At 43.1% G+C, this 22164-nt stretch overlaps 1 long non-coding RNA gene across 1 annotated transcript; it reads left to right on the top strand.

Moving 5' to 3' along the window:
- Positions 1 to 4674: 4674 nt before the first annotated feature.
- On the top strand, positions 4675 to 11769 carry LOC141501458 (uncharacterized). The gene is made up of 3 exons (XR_012472245.1): positions 4675 to 4780; positions 9034 to 9124; positions 10691 to 11769. It is a non-coding gene; the product is annotated as an uncharacterized LOC141501458 (long non-coding RNA).
- Positions 11770 to 22164: the final 10395 nt, after the last annotated feature.

Below are 22164 nucleotides of genomic sequence, written 5' to 3'. Positions count from 1 at the left end.
TGCTCTGGGTTGCACTGGGATGGGCTGGGATGGGCTAGGTTGCCCTGCGGCTTTTTTTCCAAACCCCCTGTCTGGTGAAGCACACCTTTTCCAAAGAAGTTCTAAGTTATCTTGGACTGGGAAAATGTATCTCTCAGTCTTTCTTGGGTTCTGTACCGCTAAATATTGGCTAGAGCAATCCTTTGAATTTTGGGGGGGTTGGGGGGTCAGACTTCTCAGGAAATGAAGCCTTCACACCTCCATCTAGGCTCCACCCCCCTAGTTGGGTAGATTGAGAAGAATGAGGGGGGGTTAGGTTTGGGGTACAGAATGATCAGCCTGTCCCTTCTTATGCTGACCCTGGCTGGATGTACCCTCTCCAGGACTCTTTGTATAGTCTAAGGGCCCAGCAGGTCCATGGTCATTTTAGGGGGCTCTTGTCAGCAAGCTAATGGAGTGGATGACTAGGGGGGAATAGTAAGGGTGGCAGGGAGAAAGTGAGTAGGTAGGTAAGGGCCTGGTCTGATCCTCCTAGTGCCTTCCCTCCAGGCCAATAATAGAGAAGGGGTCACCTAACTCAGTGGTAGGTCCCCTGTCACCCTGAGCTCTAGGGTAATCCAGGGACCACTTTATCAAGTTCCATCTTCATTAATAAATAGCATTACCACCACTGTCTCAGGAAATCACCTCAATGTAGAGGGCTTAGTCCTTCAGGAAATATCATTTGTATAACAAACAAAATAATAATCATGATAGAATATCATATATGATACACAATATAATATCATTGCAATATCTTATGTCAAATGTAGAATAATAATTAGCATAAAATTATTCTACAATATACAACCCATCATATTATAATGTGATTTATTATTACAAGTCTCCCTATTGAGTACAGAAACCTCCCCTCCCTATTCCAAATTGGACTAGGGATGAGACGGCCACTTGGTAAAGGCCTCACCCAACCCTGAGAGGCCTCAAGCAGCACCTCATAATCAATCCTCCATTAAAAGCCAGCCAAAATGGTCCCAATGCCCCTAGAGGGTGCTTCTGGGGTGCCACTACACTTTTAACCCAGACCATTCACAGCTGTTCCTATGTGCGGGGGGATAATCCCCCCTGACCCTCCCAAAGATAGAAAAGAATAAGAACTGAGGCCTGTTTCTCTCAGGAGCCCCTCGGAGACTCCCTACCACAAAGGCATCCAAGGACGGAAAGGAAAGAGCCTTCAACCCCAGGGATAATGGGAAGCAGGTAGGGCTCAGAAAGAGGTAGGAAGAGAGGGGGCATGGGCAGAGGAGGCCCCAGAGGGAGGGGGAGGAGGAGAGAGAGAGGGATAGAGGTGCTGTGCTACCCCGCCACTGGGCAAGATGCAATTAGAGCTGGGTGGGGCCTCATAAGGACATCTAGGAAAGCCTCCATCTTTTACAGGGCAGGAAACTGAGGTCCAAGAAGGGGAAATACTGCCCCTCTTTCACACTGAGATATCATAATATAATAAGATATGATATAATAATAATAATATAATAAAACACTATATAATACAATAGATTCTCTCCATTGAATGCCCCTACATAACCCTCCTCCCCACCCAGCACTCCCGTTTCTGGTTCTAGATGGCCACTTGGTAAAGGCCACAGCCCCTGAGTGGCCTGGGGCAGCTCCTACTACTACTCAAATTTCAGCTAAAATCCACCCAAAATAACTTTAGAGCCCCTAGAGACTCTTTCTGAGGCTCTACCCCTTCCAGACCCCAGGTCCTTGTCCATCCCCGCTCAGGATGGAGAAGGATGAGAAATGAGGCCTGCTTCTTTCAGGAGCCCCTCAGAGACTCCCTATCTCAATGGCATCCAAGAACAGAAAGGAAAGAGCCTGTTCTACCCCCTAGGGATAAAGGGAAGCACAGAAAGAAGTAGGAAGAGAGGCAGGAGGAGCAGAGGAGCACCCAGAAGGAGGTGGAGGAGCAGAGGAATAAGGAGGGGAAGGGGTGACAGAGATGGGACCCTCACACAGAGCAAGATGGATTTAGGGCTGGGAGAGACCTCACAAGGGCATCTAGGAAAGCCTCGTCTTTGACAGCAATTCAACTTTGCTCTGAAGTGGACTCCCAGCAATGAAAGCTGGTGGGTTCCTAGATGCACCCGGAAATCCTGAAATAATATAACATTTGATACTTAAGAAAGCAGGGACAGCCATAGCCCAGACCCTCCTGCTGGAAGTATAGCGCAAAATGTAAAACTAACACCAAATCTAAAACTAGGAAGTAGGTTGGAAAAATAAGAGATCAATGAAAAGAACCTCACCCTAATGACTTATTCTTGTGGCAGGTAAGCTCAAAACACAAACCCAGAAAAAGAAAATGATTCCAAACCATCTATGAGCTCTGAGAAAGCTCAGAGAGAAAGCCCAGCTTGGCCACAAACTCAACTAGTATTTCTAAGGAAAATGAAGTTTAAGTTTTAAAATGTTTATTAATAAACCTGGAAGATTTACATGAACCTGATGCTGAGTAAAGTGAACCAGAACATTGTACATATTTACAGCAACCCTGCTGGTGATCAGCTATGATTGATTTAGCTCTCTTCTGTCATACAGTGATCCAAGACAATTCCAAGAGTCATGATGGAAAATGCTATCTATCCACATCCAGAGAAAGGACTGATCAACACTGAATGCCGATCAAACCATCCAATCATCACTTTATTTTTTCATAGATTTTCTTTTCTTTTGTTTCTTCTTTCACCACATGACTAATATGGAAATATGTTTACATGATTATACATATGTAATCTATATCAAATTGCTCACTGTCACAGGGAACAAAATGTGTGATTCAAAATCTTATAAAAAGGAATGTTGAAAATGTGTTTAAAATTAAAAAAAGAAAATTAAGGAAAATTTTTTATAAATTAAATGAGATGGGTAAAACTTATATCAGATCACTTTTGCTGTCTAGGGAGGGGGGAAGAAAGGAAGGGAGGGAAAAAAACGTGGAACTCAAAATCTTACAGAAAATTAATGTTGAAATTCAGTGACCAAGGACAATTCTAAATGACTTCTAATGGAAAATGCCATCCACATTCAGAGAAAGAACTATGGAATCTGAATGCTGACAAAAGCAGACTATTTTCACTTTAAAAAAATTTTTTCTTTCTTGTTTTTCACTTTTTGTTCTAATTCTTCCTTCACAACATGATTAATGTGCAAAAAATGTTTAATACGATTGTACTCTATAACATATCAGATCACTTGCTGTTTTGGGTAGGGAGAATGAAAGGGAAGAAGGGAAAAAAGGTGAAATTTCTCAAAATCACACAAAAAAATGAATGTTGAACATTATCTTTTCATGTAATTGTAAAAAATAAAATACCATAATTTTCAAAAAGAAAGAATACCCCCTTTAAAATAAAACTAAATAAATTAAATAAGATGTCTGGAGAAAAAACTAGTCAACAAGAAATGAGAGCTATGGAAGAAAGAATTGGAAAGGGAATTAACAGCTTGGCACGAGGTATAAAACCTTGACCAAGCAACAAACTCTCATTAGAATATTCCAAATAGAAGCCAGTGACAACATGAAGCAATGAGAACTATTAAAATCAAATAAAAGGCTAAAAATATAGAAGAAAATGTAAGGCATCACCTAGCAAAATCAACAGACGTGTAAAGAGATTGACAAAAGAAAATGTTTAAGAAGTATTTGACTAGGGGCAATTAGGTGATGCAGTGCATAGAGCATGCACTGGCCCTGGAGTCAGGAGTACCTGGGTTCAAATCTGTCCTCAGACACTTAATAATTACCTAGCTGTGTGACCTTGGGCAAGTCACTTAATCCCATTGCCTAGCAAAAACTAAGGGGGGGGGGGGAAGAAGAATTATTTGACTATCTGAGCACTATGGCTAAAAAACCCAAAACTTAGATATCATATTTTAGGAAACCTTAAAAGATGGTTGCCCACATCTCTTAGATTCAGAGGGCTAAAGTGGAAATACAAAGAATCCACCAGTCACCTCATGAAAGAAATCCCAAAATGAAAACTCCCAGAAACATCACATTCAAAATCCAGAGTTTCAGAGTCAAAGCCAAAATACTGATTTACCAAGGAGTCACAGTGAAAATCACACATAATTTATCAACCTTCACTAAAAAGGAGCAGAAAATGTAAAGTATTATATTCCATAAGGCAAAGGATATGAGTTAACAGCCAAGAATAACACTCAGCAAAACTAAGTATAATGCTATAGGAGTAAATAGTTATATTTTATTTAATGAAATAGAGGACTTCTAAGCATTCCTGATGATGAGACAAGAGTAGCAGAAAAACTTTGTAGTTCAAACAAAGGAGTGAAGAGAAACAAAAAAGTCAGCAGGAATGAACAACAATAAAGAATTAAGCCATGATAGATGGCTAATATTCTAATATGGGAACATGATGCATGTGTCCCCTATATACTATATCATTATCAAGGGTCATAGAGGGAATTCAACTTGACAAGACCTGGAAGTGGTTCTGTCTTGTCTTAATCTTAAGAAAAAAATGGAAAGGGAGGGGAAGAGGAATCCTTTGGGTGGGGGAGGTTGGAATGGAAAGTTAAGGAGTACTATCTCACAAGATAAAAAGTGAACAAATAGTTATTTATGCAAACAAGGAGGAAGGGGTGAGGAAGAGAGCCTAACACTTGAACCTCATTCTCCTGTGAACTGGTCAGAACAAGGAAGAACATATACAGGGCTCAGTATAGAAATACACTTCATTCACCAGAGGAAAGAAGAAGCAAAGAGAAGAAAGTGGAAGGGGTAAGTAGAAACTGAGAAGATTAAGGGAGGGATTAGTGCTAAACAAAACAAACTCTAAGCATGCACAAGAATATTTTAGTTCTTTTTGAGGTAGGAAAAATGGGGAATTTGAGAGAACTCATAAATTGGGGGATAGATGACCAAAACATGGCATATAAATATTATGGCATACATTTGTGCTGAACTCTTATCAGCGTAATGACCTACTGGGATTCTGGCAGATTACTGATAAAACATGGTAACCTCTCCTGAAAGAGAGATGAAGGACTCATTGTGCTGAATTAGTTTTTGAATGGGAAAATTTGTTTTTGATTAATTCTACATGTTTGTAATGAGTTTTGTTTTTCTTGGGTTCTTAGCTGGGGAAGGAAGTTTAAATGGGACAGTGAGGAGGTGGATCTTGGCTCATTAAGATAACTATTTTTTAAAAGATTCTTCCTCTTGCCTTCTCTCATCCACACTCTTTCCATTGATAATCATTTTAACTGTCATAGCTCCAAACAGCAGCTCTATGCAGATAACCCACAAATTGATATCAATGCTGTAGACCTCCAGCCCCACATAGCCCTTAGAGCTTCATACCATAGATGCCTCACTGATACCACAAATTCAATGTACCCCGAAGTAAATTGATCCTTTCTACCAAAGCAGTTCCATCTTCTGTATTCACTATTTCTTTCAGTCTCCTATGTTCAAAACCTTAACCTTATCATTGAATCTTCCCTCTTAGATCTAACCAGTTACTAAGCCTTATTGATTCTAGATTCCTAAGCATGTCCAACGTGTCTTCTATCACTCAAGAAAGTCCCTAATTTGTGATGGGCACTATGCTATGAAATGAAGACACAAAGAAAAGGAGAAATAATCCCAGTCCCCAGGAGCTCATATTCTATGGGGAGAGACATGCTAATGAACAGGTATGCACAAATACCTACAGCTTAGATGAAAAAGAACCTTCCAGATGAAGACTCCCTGGTGTCTTTAATTTAAATTCGAATTTTGCAGTAAGAAGTTTAGGATCTGAGCCACAATGAACTCCAGGTCTTGCTTTAAGTGACTATATAGGGTTTCTTCATCTTCTAAGGATGGGAGAGATAGTGTGTTTGTAGGCAACAATACAGGAACTAATGGATAAGGAGAAACTGAGGATTAAAGAAAAATTGGGGATAAGAGTTGGAGTAATTTGTTGGGATGGGAAAGGCACATGTGATGTGGTTGGCCTTGGCAAAATGAAGGGCCATCTCATTATCTCAGACTATGGCAGAAGAGGAAACAGCAGGGTATTGTGACTTAAAGGGCATGAGATAAGGAGAAGGGGGGAAGGAGGACTTCTCCATGAAGGCCCCCAGTGAGGCAAAGTGGCCAAGGGATCTTCATGGGAGTCTTAAGGAGAGAAGGGAAGGTATCAAACAGCAAAGAAGGCAAGTGGCATAGATTATGGATTAGGGAGAAATAGATGAACTGTCTCTATTTCAGTAAAAGATCGATTGAGATTAAATAACAAACTTATAGTTTACCCAATCAGCATAATGTTATCATTGCCTCTGGTTCTATGCAACAGTGCAGGAATGGGAGCAAAAGAAGAGAATAGTGGAACTAACACAGAATTTCTGTTTGGCAAGATGTGAACATCAATAGAACAGCATGATGACTGGCACCCTCAATTTCTCCTGACCTTTATAAAGAGACCAAGGAAGCATGGGGGTTGTCCATTGGTTACCCCTTATTTATTTAAGGGGAACAATCCATCTTCTCTTGTGATCATAGATCTCTTTAAAAGCATCTTTTGCCTTTGTTCTTCATTGCTCAATCTTTGTGGTATGCTGTGGTCTACTCTTGCTCTCCTCATCAGTCAGTGAGGGATGTTTGTTTTTTCATTCTTGCCACATTGTTGTAGTTTTCTGTAACTTGTAATTATAGAACACCAGTACAAAACTGATATTAAAATTAGGAGGATTTGTTTCTGAGAAAAGTCAGGGTCATTAAAGGAAGTTGGCAAGCAACCAAAGGCAATCCAGCCCATTTACCCGCCTCCAATTCATTCTAAGTCCAACAACTCATTGGCCATTGACAAGATCTATAGGAGATCTAGATATAAATACTTATGAATGAGCTCTGTGGGGTTCATCCAAACACATATTAGCACGTGGTGATTAGGCCCACTTTGTTTTTTAGGCTTTCACCAACTTGCATCCCTTGTGTTCTATGAGTAACACACCAGTGGAGGTGCCCAAATTCCAAAAACCATATACCCTTTAGTTGCCCCCAAAGTTCCACCCCTTCTAATTTACTTAAGTAGGAAGGGAAACTCCCAGAACCAAAGAGACACTGCTCTGACAAATTCCCTTTAAATTAGTAAATGCTAACACCTGGCTATACTCTGGCTACCTAGAAAGGACAGAATGCAAAATTCTCAACTTGCCTCTCCCAGTCCTCAAAGTCCTGGCTCCACTTCCAGCCAGAAAAGGGGGCAACAGATAATGTAAACTATTGACCCTCAAGGGAGTTGAGGGTGATGTGGACAGTCTGGAACTTTTATGTCAACAGAATATAATAGGAGTGGTTCCAGGGGGGAGGAGGGGAGGAAAAAAAGATGACACGTTTAGAATGGGATTGAACAAACTCCCTGAGAACCTACTGAATCCCCCTCTGGAACCAGGTTCAAGTGTTGCTCTTTATATTACTACCAGTATGACCTTGAGGAAGCCCCTTCCCCTCCCTGATCTCAATTTCCTCTCCTCTAAAATGACCTTGATGACTTCCTGGGTCCCTTGCCCTCCCCAGCCTCAGTTTCCTGCCCAGTAAAATGGCCTGGATGACTCCCAGTGCTGGATCTCTGATACCTCTGCTAGGTCTGCAGGGGACAGAGCAGCCCTGAGGGCCTCCCTCCCTGCTTCCCTCCCTGAGGGGACCCTCTACCCTCCCTGCCTGCCTCTCTCTGCCCCTTCCTGTGTCCTCCACCACATCCTGTGTCCTCCACAGGCATCCTTTCCTGCCTAGGGGGCGGAGTGGCTCCTGCCTGGGCTGTCTGGCCCCAGGGGCTCTGCGGGGGTGAACTCTTGAGGGCCCTGGGGCAGGGAAGGAGAAGGGCAGGAGCAGAGGCAGAGGCGGAGGCAGAGGTAGAGGCAGACAGAGGAGGTAAGGGACATTTCTCAGCCCCCTCATCCTCTGGTCAGGAAAGGGGGAGGGGCAGGCCCTTCTCTGCTGGGGGAGGGGAGGAGCCCTCACACACACAGCACATAAATGTGCACACATACACACACACAGACACACACACTGACATGCAGAGTCTGCCTGGCCTTGTGATTGATCCTAACTGTAGGGGGGTGGGGTAGGATGTATATGTGAAGGGGGCGTGATCCCCAATGAAGTGCTATAGCATTTGTAGTTAATATGGATAATATTGACATGACACACTGTGCTGTACCGGATCTCCAGTCATAGTGCATAACTGCATGTTGCCTTCATAATCCTATTGGGCTGCAATCTAATGTCTTAGAATAACTAATATTCAAGAAGAGGGGTGGGCGCTCTGGGCTTAGCCGATTGATGGAAACATGAATTAAGAAGTTATTGATTAATGAAGGTCCTGGATTATCTCAGAGCTCAGGAAGGTAGGAATGAAACAGGGAAAATGGCAGGTCAGGAGGTACCCTACAAGGGAGAGGTGACTACTTGATGAAATCACCCCACCCCATGGTCACAATACCACACCACTCCCAGGTATCCAGCGCAGGACCTGACCTTTTCATAAAAAATTAAACACTCCCCACTCCCCACGCCTGGCAAAGATTCCTCCTTGTCTCTACCACCTCCCTGAGTGACTACCCACATGGCCTCTTCTTTAGAAACCAGGGGAATGGGGCAGCTAGGTGGTACAGTAGATAAAGCACAGGCCCTGGAGTGAGGAGGACCTGAGTTCAAATCCAACCTCAGACACTTAATAATTAGCCAGGCTGTGAGACCTTGGGCAAGCCACCTAACCCCATTTGCCTTGCAAAAACCTAAAAATAAAAGAAAGAAACCAGGGGATTAGCAGGTCAAGGCATCCTGTCCTGCACCCCAGCCATCACTTAGATAAGGCTAAAGGGGGAGATGTCTAGACCTTCCAAGAGAGGATTTTCCATATGCCAAAAGCAAAGCCACACTAACTTGCAAGGAAGCATCCTCCTAACAGCAAAGTCTACTGACTTACCCCCGATTTTTCCCTCCTGGATTTGCATTTCTAACTCAAAATTCTGTTTGGCACCCAGGTCCTGGTGATAACCCATTTCTCCTCTTCCAAAGAGTTCTCTTTCTGGATCGTTGGCACAAACATCGTGACTTTTGACAGCTTCCCCTTTGGTGAGTATAACCTAAAGAACCAGCAGCATAGGACTCCTGTAGGCCTCTGTAAGTTGGGGATGGGACACCCCCTTCCCTGTCTTTGACCTCTACTTCTCACCACAAACACCCCAATGATTTCTTAGGGGAAACAAATGCACTCGGGTCAATGCTCTCCTCTCAGGTTCTGCCCATCTTTGTAGGGGCAGGATGGTGGGCATCTATGTATCATAGTGTCTTCTTTCTGGTTCTTCATTCCCCTTCCTTTTGCCCCAAATTTTCCAATCTGCCTTCTGCTACAATCAAAATCTTCCTTTGACTCTTGACTCTTGCATTCTCCCAGACTACTGTCCATTTCCCTCTCTGTCTTGGCCAACTTTATAATGTTTGTCCTTCATTCTCAAAAAACACCATAATGCCAGGGAGGTGATGCCATGACAGGTACAGGAATTGGATGTGATTGAGGGGGTGGTGCTGTCACCAGCCTCACTCTCATTCTCCAGAGCCACTTTGGTCCAGTGGCCAAATGGGAGTCAGGAGGACTGGAGATGACCCGGGATGGGAGGCAGTCGGGGGAAGTGACTTGCAGAGTCACACAGCTAGTAAGTGTCTGAGGGCAAATTTGAACTTGGGTCCTCCTGACTTCAGGGCCAGCACTCTATCCATTACTCCATCTTAACTGACTGGCTAAACTTTAGTCAAGAGTAGTCTACACTCTCACTGTCCACTCAGTCCTTGCTTCTCTGGCCTGTCTCTAGGATGAGATCTTCTCAGATTGAGTCCATTGTGGCTCATCCAAAGGGTACAAAGCATCTCTTCTGAGAACTCCATCTTTACACCATTAGAAATACTTAAAAATTATTTTTATTTAAGGCAATGGAGTTAAGTGACTTGCCCAAGGCCACACAGCTAGGTAATTATTAAGTGTCTGAGGCTGGATTTAAACTCAGGTCCTCCTCACTCCAGGGCTGGTGCTCTATCCAGTGTGATGCAGCACTATCCCTAAGAAAGGCTTTTTTTTAGGTTTTTGCAAGGCAAATTGGGTTAAGTGGCTTGCCGAAGGCCACCCAGCTAGGGAATTGTGAGGCCCAGTTCTGAGGCTGATAGAATATTCACTTCTTTAAGAGACCAAGGCTGGAAGGGAGTTGGTAGGCCCACCTGGATGAGCTGGGTTACCAGAGTCCTCGGGCAATGAGCCAGACAAGAGTTGGAATGGGGATCAGGAGCAGGAGGGATGACTGGGACGGGAGGAAGCTAGGAGGCCTGGCTGCTAACCCCAGGGATGGGAGACTGGGAGACCCATACTGGGAGCCGGACACCAGAACGATGAGCAGACTTATCCCAAGAGGGCATTTGAAGAGTCAGTCCCCAGAGGTTGGGGAGAATCCTGGAAAGCAGAGGGGGTGGAAGTGGTATCCACACTGCCCTCCTGCCAAGCAGCCTTAGCTCCATGGATGCCAGCTTTGGCTGGATGCCTTTTTAGCTGGATGGCTTGAGGCCAGGTATTCTGTAGCAGGTTCCCAGCAAGCACAGTAGCAGCTTCTTCCCCAAGACATTTCCTCCCTCTTTTGTGCTCTCATGCCCAAGGTCCAGTTGGAGCCACAGAGAGGAGAGACCTGAAGGAGGAGCAGAGGAGCCACCAGAATGGATCCAAAGAAAAATGGCCAAGGGACAAAAGCCACTGTTGAAGAAAAGAAAGCTACTGGAGGGCCTTTAAGATTTGATCTGATAGAAGAGAAGCAAACACAAATAATAGTGGAGCAATTGATATCTTTAAGTATTCACAAGAAGGATCCCCAGGGAGCAGCAGCCAAAGCTGAAGGGGTGGAGGAGGCAGGAACCCAGGCCTCAGCGGGGAGTACCAGCCCATCCTCTGCCCAGGAGGCTGAGCCAGGGAAAGGCAGTGGCATAGGCAAGAAAGAGAGGAGATATGAGCTCAAGAGCAGGCTGCTTAGCAATAGGGTAGACCTGTGTGACTGCTTCAAGGGACCATGTCCAGTCTGTTTCTATTTATGCCCCATGTGCAACGCCAAGAGAAGTAAAATCCAATATTGCACGAACCCGGGCTGCATCTACAAGAAGGCCAAAAATCAGTCTGGCAAGCCGCTCAACACCTTCCCATTCACCGACCCCAACTAAGGGAGACGCAGCAGCCATGGGCCACACCTGTCTCCCGTTTCTTGGGAAGGCCCAAGGGGCTGCTTCATTGGTGAGGTGTAGGGCTACTGCAAACCTTCCAGTGCCCCTGCCAGGTCAGGGCTGAGCAAGCTGCCATCTTTTTACAGCTTTGGTGTGGAGGAAGGAAAAGAAGTTGGTCCTGCCCTGTCATCCTCCCTAGAACCAGTTCACTTTCTAAAGCCAGGGGCCGCCTCTGTTTCTTGTTGCAATTAGCACCTGAAAGTTAACCAACAAGCCAACCAACAAGCAAACCAACGAACCAACCAAACCAAACCTGCGGCGGGGGGGTATTTCTGTCTAGTTGTAGCACTTTGGGGTCTTTCTGTCTTTTTCTCATTGATGAATGCTTTAGATAGGGAGATGTTTCAGAGATGAAGTGGATAAAGATTGTTCCATAATAGCATTCAAAGAGCTCAATAAAATCCATCGACAAATAGCAAATTGGTCTTTATTCTCAGAGAGTTCCCTTCCATTCAGAATCCAGGCAGAGTTATGGGAAACCATATCCGAGGGGCACAGCTGGGTGGGCAGGTCGGGTCTCTTCTCCCCACTGAGAAGATGAAGGTAGGAAAGATCCACATCTGGAAGGCAGACAGGCAGCCCACCTCACCCAGAGGGCAGCACAGGAAAGAGCAGAAAGGACTCGCCACACCAGGAGGGCTCAAGTGTTGCCTCCCAGGGAAGAGCTCCAAGGCTTCATCACATTTTCCCTCAATTGCTTGCTGAGGCCCAGGGGAGAGATGGAAGTAGAGTTTTCAATGGTTATTTCAGCTGCTTTCATGGAGAGAAGTCTTTTGGTATCCTTCCCTTCCCTTCCCTTCATGTCTAGTGTTTGCCAACATTATCAGAGCTGTCCCTGTCAGTGGGACTGCAGACACACAAAGTCTCCTGAAGGAGGCTCCTTCGGCTTTGGTCCACATTGGCCTTTCACCCTGCTCATCTCCATTTTTGCTCACCTCCTGCCTTGGCAGGTGAGAAGGCTTGGTCTTTCTGCTAAGGGTCATTTGAATATTTATAACATCATTTGCCTGCTAAATTTGGTCAAACATTCAATTAATTCACCCCTGAAACGCTCCTAGATTTACTAGATTTCTGCTCCCTCCTGTGGTTGCCATGTCAGTACCAGACCAAAGGCCTTACCTTCAAGCTCCTGGCTTAGGGGCTCCTGGACACTCCCCCAAACAAACACAGTTTTATTGGGCCTGTTTTCCTTGATTATCTTGGGTCCCCAAGTAAAGTTTTAGTCCAGAATTACCAATCCAACATAGTATTTCCCATGCCCAATCCAAAAGGAATATTAGCCAACTAAGTCAGGACATGCCTTTCCAGGAGGAAAACAGTATAGCGTCTAAGGAGAGGCAGGAAACCCCACTGCTGTATTTCTGAGACCATTCGTTATTCCTGTCCCCTATTATACAGGGCCCTGGGACCCACTCCATGATCAGATGTACCTCCCAGAACAGGAGCTTTACAGGACATTACCAAACTGACAATTCCCCGTGACTGATTGGGGGTGAAGGGTGATATCATTCATCAGCACCCACAAACCAGTAATAATACCTGGACCCAGGCTATTCCCAGTCAGTGAAAAGACTCAGTGTATGAGACCCGTATATGGGACCAAGATCACACACCATGTGTGGGAATGAAACATATAAACTGGATTTGAGTGAGGGGGTGCTATGCTATGTCACCAGCCTCACTTTATCCTGCAGAGCCATGTGGGTCCAATGACCAGATATGGCTCAGGACGACGGGAGACAGCCCTGGATGTGAGGCAATCAGGGTGAAGTGACTTAGCCAAGGTCACACAGCTAGTGTCAAGTGTCTGAGGCTGGATTCAAACACCTGTCCTCCTGACTCTAAGGTCACTGTTCTATCCACTGAGCCACTTGCCCCACTTGTTGATATGTTAATATGTTATGTTGATATGTTAAGTTTAAAAAGACATATAGTAATGTGGGGGTTTCTAAATAGATGTGAGGCCACAGGGATCCAAGTCAAGACGTCACCTCCCTAATATCACTGGTTCTCTTCTAGAATGAAGGACAGCCAACAGTGTTCTGATTCATGGCCCTTATTCTATTTGAAGTTGGCACAAGTTCCCAGTAGGACACAGTTCTTAAACAAAGGTATTTGATGAAGAATCATAGAAATAAAAGTAGCAACAAGATGTTTCTCCCATAAACCTGGAATGTCTGGGTGGTGGTGTTGTAACACTCTGAACCACAGCATGCCCATTCTGTCCCTGGGATTTTCTTGGCAAGGACACCAAAGTAGTGTGTTCATGTCCTTTTAAGGTGTTTTTCAATAGTATCTTACTCTTCATGACCCTGTTTGGGTTTGGGGTTTTTTTGGCAAATATCCTGGAGTGGTTTGCCATTTCCTTCACAGATGAAGAAACTGAGGAAAACAGGGCAAAGTGACTTGTCCAGGGAAATGCAGTAAGTAAGCAAGTAAGTTTCTGAGACTAGATTTGAACTTGCTGACTCCAGGCCCTGCACTTTATTCACTAAAACATCTAGCTGCCTCAAAACTTGGGGCATCCCTTTCCAAAAACATGTATAAGAAGGGTGAGAAGAAGGAATCCATAGAGAGGCCATAACAGGGAACTTGTTCAAACATTGTAAGTAAAACTAGATCTAGAAGATAAGACAGGCTGGAAACAATCACAGAGGGAAGGCACTAAGATTTGGAAGGGGTTCACACATAGATGAAAAGTCTCTCTCTGTCTCTCTCTGTCACACACACACACACACACACACACACACACACGTGAACATACAGCCCCAAAGGAGCCAACCTGAGCTAACAAGGTTGCTGATGTCTTCCAGTGCTGTCATTGGCAGTGCCAGGCCTCTGCCTCCTCTTCCCATAGTCTCTATTACCTCTAACTTCTGGGTTAGCAGCCCCAGGCCCCAAGCCAAACTAAAGAGTTAGATCCTCCCTAATACTTCCTTTGTTTATGGGACTCACCTCTCTAATCAAAAGACATAGGGCCCTCTGTCAGAAATCTTAATCATAGACTTAACATTCTCAATATTTCTCAAGTGTAAAATCTGAAGGCCAGACTCAGGGTGAGGTCGGTGCTGGTAACATTTAACAATCAGCACAAGGAGCCCCCAAAGCTGCCAGTACACTTTTTGTTGCTTTGCAATGGGGTTAAGTGACTTGCCCGAAAGCCAATACACCTTTAGGTTTAATCTGCTTTAAGATTCTTCATCACTTTCCAGATTAAAAACAATAAACCAAGCTTTGAGTTTCCTATTTCTTAGAGCAGGTAGGTGACTCAATGAATAGAACAGCAGGATCTGGAGTCAGGAAGACCCAAGTTCAAATTCAGCCTCAGACACTTCCTAGCTGAGTGACCCTGGGCAAATCACTTCACTCTATTTACCTCACTTTCCTCTTCTGTAAAATGACCTGGAGAAGGAAATGGCAAAAATATGCCAGGATCTTTGCCAAGAGAACACCAAATAGGGTCACAAAGAGCCAGGTATCCCTGAAAAGTGAAGGAACAAAGTCGATTTCCAGCTGTAAATGCTCACACTGAAAATTGAACAATTAGCTCTCCCTAGCCCTGGAAGTCATGTGATGATTATTTGCCTGAGTACCAAAGAACTCTGGAGTAGAGGGTTCCCTGGTCTTCAAAACTTATGTCTCTCATGTAGTGGAGTGAGTGGAGGAAAGATGCTGGTTCAAATCAAGCCCAGAAAGCAAGGTCATGGACTTTCCCACAGGTCTTGTGGCCCTCCTAACCTTTATAAAAATATAAATCTAGGCACAGCCAGCTCAAGGCTTCAGAAGTCTTTGAGACTCCTCATATATAATTGACTTTCCTTTGGATCACTGCTTATTTCTCTATTCTTAAATGCTGGATAGGAGGAGGGGGAGGAGGAAGGAGGATTATTCATCTTTCATTCTAGAACAGGACCAATGGCTTCATTGGGTGGGTTCTCGATTTGTGGGGGAATTGGATGCTAGTGAAGTGGGACTGGTCAGTCATCAACCTCACCCTCTCTTCCAGAGTCATCAAAGTCCAGGGATACCACTTTAAGCCAAATTAACTGGCATTAGTCCAGGATGCAACATTCTTTCTAAAATAGGGTCTTTATCAGGCCTCAGTTTCTCTGAGACGATTCTAATGGCTAGGACAGACCAGGGCTCACAGCAGGGCCTCTTCTGCCTACAGAAGGTATGACTTATGGAAGATAACCATGAAGGCAGGCTCACCTTGGGGAGGCCTTCAGGCTCCGAGTGGAGACCCTCCCTGATTCTTTCTATGTGAAGGATTTATCTGAGCTGTGGGAGACACCCTGGGCAAGGAGAAAGAGTGGGGAGAGGTTCTCCCTGCTTTCAGTGTCAGCCTTGGACCAACGTTGGGCAGGGTATGGGGGGAAGACTGTGACTGCTGTTTTTTTAAAGTTGGATTGCAACCAGCTGAACCTGAGGTCCTCTGGGCTTTGATCAGAGGAGAAGATGGGGGAGGTGCCTGGCCAGAAGAGGAACCCACTGCATTGGGAGGATGCCAGCCAGTTCAGTGGCTTCATTCATCTTCCAGAAATTCTCTATGCCAACTGCTGCCAAGGTAAGTGAAGTGATCAATCAATCTTTCTACCATTTGAGATTTACCCAGAAGTAAAACACCAGACTTCTTTTACTATGAAAAGAACACCACATCGCCCCATCCCCCACACACACACACACCCCTCCACATTACATGCTCTTGGTTCCACTTTTATTCATTGGTACAAGGGGACATATCCCCCAGAAGTCTGATCCTCCTAAGTGACTGCCTTTTGCTCCTTGCCAGGAGTCTTTCCACTTCCCCATGGGACACATTTTGGAAGTAAACTAGCATGTGGAACCACATCTGCGAACAGAGAGGCAACACAAGAACCAAGCCAGCATCTTTGTTAGTTTGGACTCCCTTCCTAGGGGTTCTCACTAAACATCCCGATAAGTGATAAGACAAAGTATCGACAACTTCAAATCCTGCATCAGAAATCTACTAGCCATGTCACCTTAGGTAAGTCACTCAGTCTCCTTATCCATAAAATGGGGATAAATAATAGAACCTGCCTAATAAGGTTTGAAGAATATCAAATGAAGGGCAGCTAGGTGGTGCAGTGGATAGAGCACTGGTCCTGGAGTCAAGAGGACCTGAGTTCAAATCCAGCCTCAGACACTTAATTATTCCCTAACTATATGACCTTGGGCAGGTCACTTAACCCCACTGCTGTATAAAAAAATAAAAAAGAATAGCAAATGAGATACTATATATAAAGCATTCTGCTAAACCTCAATGTATAAATTCTAGTTGCTGTTATTGTCTTCCTTCCCCACTTCTAACCCTTTCCTTTCAGATATTTCAGTCTTTTCATTGGCCATAGCTTTGCTTGTGAGATGGTCCCTTTGAATATAGCCTAGGTCTTGGCAAAGCGTTACCTAGGATGTGGGCAGGGGCAGGGTATGCTCCTGGAGGGACCAAACTCAAGACGATTTATTTTTTGGTTGATTATCAAGACTTAAGAAAGAGTTGGCAAAAATGATAAGAATGCGACTTTAAGGGTACCTAGGTGGTGCAGGGGATAGAGCACCAGTCTTCAAGTCAGGAGGACCTGAGTTCAAATCTGTCTTCAGACACTTAATAATTGCCTAGCTGTGTGACCTTGGGAAAGTCACTTAACCCCATTGCCTTAAATAAGTGAAAATTGTTTCTGAATTTTAAAATTTTAAAAAAAAGAATGCAAATTTAACTTTAAAATGTAGTGAGCATTTTTGGAGAACTAAACTTTACATCAATGATGCCTTACATTCAGCCATTTGTAAATTATGGCAACTTTTCAAGGAATCTTCTATTCTTCCCATTATAATAAAAACTCGCCAGGGGTGTTTTGCCTGTGTCAATAGGTGCTAAGATGTTAAATATAGAACATAAGATTTTGACCTTTTGTTTAAGAAAACCCTGTATGCTGCTCATTAGATACAAATCAACCAGAAGCAATTTTTATTAATTAAAAAACCCATTGTGAATGCAAGCTTTTTGGTTAGGATATCATTAGTAAAGTTAAGTACTGTTAATCAAAATTATGTTGGATTTTCTATGATCATATATATCTTTATCATTTCCAAAACATTATCTCTTTTGCAAATAATGTCATCTCACATTTGAAGTTGACTTTTTTACGTCAATGTGGAATTCCAGTTTTAAGCTGAGCCAGTTAGAAGACAGGTAGCGATGTTTTTTGTCCTTTGCAGGGTTGCAGAAATCATTAAGACATCAAGCTAGCCAGCATCAAATAAAACCAAAGACAGTCATTCTATTTCAGAGCAACAGGTCTGGATATTAGGCTGTACTAGCTAGATGTTACCTAACATCCCTCCAAGCACCAATCTTGGGTTCTAATGACTGTAAGGATGAATCTACATATTGGATAACTTTTGTTAAATATGTTCTAAAGATATGATTTTAGAAAACACTTGGGGGAAAAAAGTGATGTAAAGATAGATTTAGGAAATAATTACACACAGAAATATTCAGAATAGAAGTTTATCCTAATTCTTGTTTCTATCTTAAAAGGGCTTTTAAAAATTTAAAAAAAAACTACTTAATTATTATCTCATTTGATCTTCATAATAAACCTGGGAGGTAGAGGATATTATCATCCTCATTTTATAGATGAGGAAACTGAGGCAGATCAAGAAGGCAAGTGACTTACTCAGGATCATATAGCTAGTAAGGGTCTGAGGTGAGATTTGAACTCAGTGCTTCCTGACTCTTCAGTTCAGTATACCACTAGTTGTCTCCTCCAGCTATAGCCTTAGCAACAATAACATTTAGAATCAGAGACCAACAACACATAGAGCCCTAGGCTTAAAGATTTATACAAAAAAAATTTATACAGCCCTGTCTCAACCTATTTTTCCAGCCTTTCCAGAAATCATGGAGAGAGTCAAGGGTCTATGCTTTTCTCCTGTTTTTATTTATTTGTTTGTTTGTTTGTTTGTTTTAGGATTTTGCAAGGTAATGTGGTTAAGTGGCTTGCCCAAGGCCACACAGCTAGGTAATTATTAAGTGTCTGAGACCGGATTTGAACTCTAGCTGCCTCTGCTTTTGGTTTAAAATATATCCTTCTATACCCATATTTTATAGGGTTTTTTAGGTTAAATGAATATTGAAATTTGTCAAAAGTTTTTCTGCATTTATTGAGATAATCATGTGGTTTGGGGTGTTTTGGTTTTTAGCATAATTAATCATATTGATTGTTTTGCTAGTGTTGAACATTCTTGCATCCTTATCATAAATCCAACTTGGTCAAAACGAATGGTTTCTTGGAAAAATTGTTGGAAGCTCAATAACATTTTTTTATACTATCATATGCCATCCTTTATTTCTTATATTTTGTGGACTGAAATGTTTATAATAACAATAGCTGACATTTATAAAGAGTTTAAGATAGTAAAACTCTTTACAACTATTATTTCATTTTATCTTCACAACAAACTTGGCAGGTGAGTGCTGCTTTTCTCATTTTATAAATGAGTACACTGAGGCGTAAGTAACTTTCCCAAAGTCACAAAGCTGGTAGGTGTAAATGCAAATCTTTCAGAGCCCAGATACAGTTGTGTGCCAAGTAAGTGCCTCTCTCTTTGTATGGTAATGATTATGGTCAAAAGAAAAGAGAAGATTTAAATGAAAAAAAATGAGCTAACAATCAATCTAGAAAATGAGAATACTTCTCATTTCATTAGTGCTTTAAAATCTATGAAGGTTTAGCCTCACAAAAACTGTGGAGAAATATAATGAACCCTGTTTTACAGATGAAGAAATTGAGGCTGTTTTGTTGCTGTTTAGTCTATTCAGTCCCATCCCAATTCTCCAAAACACTATTTGGTTATCTTGGAAAAGATACTGATGTGCCATTTCCTTCTCCAGCTCTTTTTACAGATGAGGAAATATGAGTGAAAATGAATGAATAACATAAACTGAGACAAATGAAGTTAAGTGACTTGTCCAGGATGACACAGCTAGTAAGTGCCTGAAACCAAATTGTAACACCAGTCCTCCTGAATCCAGGCCCTGTTTTCTATGGACTATGACACATAGCTGTTATAAAAAAAAAAGTATAAATGATAGAAAGAGGATTTTTAAAATTGTTTCAGCCATAGCTAGAGCGTTGTGACTACATTTGGAGTATTCTTGGCAAAGAAACTGAAATGGTTTGCAATTTGCTGCTCCAGTTTGCTTTACAAATGAGGAAACTGAGGCAAATGAAGTGAAGTGCCTTATCCAGGGTCACATAATAAGTCCCTGAGAACAAGTTTTAACCCAGGTGCACCTGAATCCAGGCACTGCCTTCTAGCCACTGTGCCACCTAGCTGTCACAAACAAGCATAAATGATAGAAAAAGCATTTTTAAGATTGTTTCCACAGAGCTAACTCGTTGTGACTGCATTTGGAATATTCTTGGCAAAGAAACTGAAATGGTTTGCAATCTGCTGCTCCAGTTCAAGTTACAAATGAGGAAAATGAGACAAATGAAGTCAAGTGACTTGTCTAGGGTCACACAGTCAGTAAGTGCCTGAGAACAAGTTTTAAAACCCATAGAGCTGAATCCAGGCCATGAATTCTATTCACTTGAATACAGGCCCTGCCATCTCTCTACTGTGACACATAGCAGTCATAAATAAATATAAATGATAGAAAAAGGATTTTTTAAATTATTTCAGTCAAATAGCTAACTCTTTGTGACTGAATTTGGAATATTCTAGGCAAAGAAACTGGAATGGTTTGCAATCTGCTCCTCCAGTTCAATTTACAGAGGAGGAAACTGAGGCAAATGAAGTCAAGTGACTTGTCTAGGGTCACACAGTCAGTAAGTGCCTGAGAACAAGTTTTAAAACCCATAGAGCTGAATCCAGGCCATGAATTCTATTCACTTGAATACAGGCCCTGCCATCTCTCTACTGTGACACATAGCAGTCATAAATAAATATAAATGATAGAAAAAGGATTTTTTAAATTATTTCAGTCAAATAGCTAACTCTTTGTGACTGAATTTGGAATATTCTAGGCAAAGAAACTGGAATGGTTTGCAATCTGCTCTTCCAGTTCAATTTACAAAGGAGGAAACTGAGGCAAATGAAGTCAAGTGACTTGTCCAGGGTCACACAGTCAGTGCCTGAGAACAAATTTGAACACAGGTCCACCTGAATGCACACCCTGCCTTCTATTCACCTGAATCTGGGCCTTGCCTTCGATCCCCTGTACCATGGGGCTGTCCTAAATAAATATATGTGATGTAAAAAGGATTTTTAAAATTGTTTCAGCCAGAGGGGGAAGAGCCAAGATGGCAACAAGAAAGGATCAAGTCTTAGGTGCTCTCTCATAAAACTCATAAGCTAAGGACTCAAACTAAACTTTCGAGAGACAGAACCCACAGAAGGACCCAGTGAGGCAGTTCTCCTACTCAAGGTAACCTGGAAAAGAGTAGAAAGGCTCTGCTCCCCGGGGTCGGAGGGGCGGCCTGCCAGAGGAGTGGCCCACCAGAGCCAAAGAACTTCAGCCTCCCGGAAGCAGCCCCAGGGTGCTGAGCCCCAGCTCACAGCAGCTGGGGAATTTCCTGAGCTACACCCCGGGGAGCAGTGAGCACAATTTGGGGGAACAGCGGAGCACCTCTGCCAGAGGGAGCATGTGAAGCCCAGCCCTCGGGGCACACAGCAAGCAGCATGGCCACCCCCAGATCCAGGAACAGAAGCAGGCTGAGCGGGTAAGCAGGAGTCCCCAGGGCATGAGCCCATTGAACCTAGGGAGGGGAGTGAAGAGAGAGACTGCAGAGCTCTGTCCTCTGCCCCTGGAACAGAACTCTGGGGCTCTGACCACATTCAGATCCTGATTGCAGTCTAGGCCCCCCCATAGAACAGCAGGGCCCCCCACCTCAGCCCTGTGGAAGGGGGGGGGGGGCTCATATGGTCATTCACAGACCAGGAGGGAAGACAGAGCCTCACACACTGAGACCCTTGTGGGAGTGTCCCAAAAGCTCAGGAAGCACCCCAAAAACAGGTTTAGGCTGGGAAAATGAAAAAGCAGAGAAACAAGAGGAGCATCATTGAGAAATATTTTACATATGAGCCCAAGAAGGATCAAAACACTCAATCTGAAGATGAGGAAGCACAAGCTTCTGCATCTAAAGACTCCAAGAAAAACAGAAATTGGGCTCAGGCTATGACAGAACTCAAAAAAGACTTTGAAAATCAAATGAGGAAGTTAGAAGAAAAACTGGGAAAAGAAAGGAGAGAGATGCAGGAAAAACATGAAAATGAAGTCAGCAGCCTAGTCAAGGAAATCCAAAAAAAATGCTGAAGAAAATAGCATGCTAAAAACCAGCTTAGGTCAAATGGATAAAACAATTCAAAAAGTTACGGAGGAGAAGAATGCTTTAAAAAGCAGAATGGGCCAGATGGAAAAAGAGATAAGAAAACTCTCTGAGGAGAACAAATCCTTCAGACAAAGAATAGAATTCAGGGAGATTGATGAATTTACCAGAAATCAGGAATCAATACTTCAAAACTAAAAAAATGAAAAATTAGAAGAAAATATGAAATATCTCATTGAAAAAACAACTGATTTGAAAAACAGACTTAGGAAAGATAATTTAAAAATTATTGGAATACCTGAAAGTCATTATCAGGAAAAGAGCCTGGACACCATTTTCAAAGAATTACTACAGGAAAATTGCCCTGATATTCTAGAGGCAGAAGGCAAAATAGAAATGGAGAGAATCCACCTATCCCCCCGAAAAAGAGATCCCAAAACACCAACCCCTAGTAATATTATAGCCAAATTCCAGAGCTCCCAAGTCAAAGAGAAAATATTACAA

This window comes from Macrotis lagotis, chromosome X, assembly GCF_037893015.1.
Source record: "Macrotis lagotis isolate mMagLag1 chromosome X, bilby.v1.9.chrom.fasta, whole genome shotgun sequence".
NCBI classification, from domain to species: Eukaryota; Metazoa; Chordata; class Mammalia; order Peramelemorphia; family Peramelidae; genus Macrotis; species Macrotis lagotis.
Note: the sequence above shows the minus strand (reverse complement) of the source record. Positions and strands in the feature narration are given on the sequence as shown.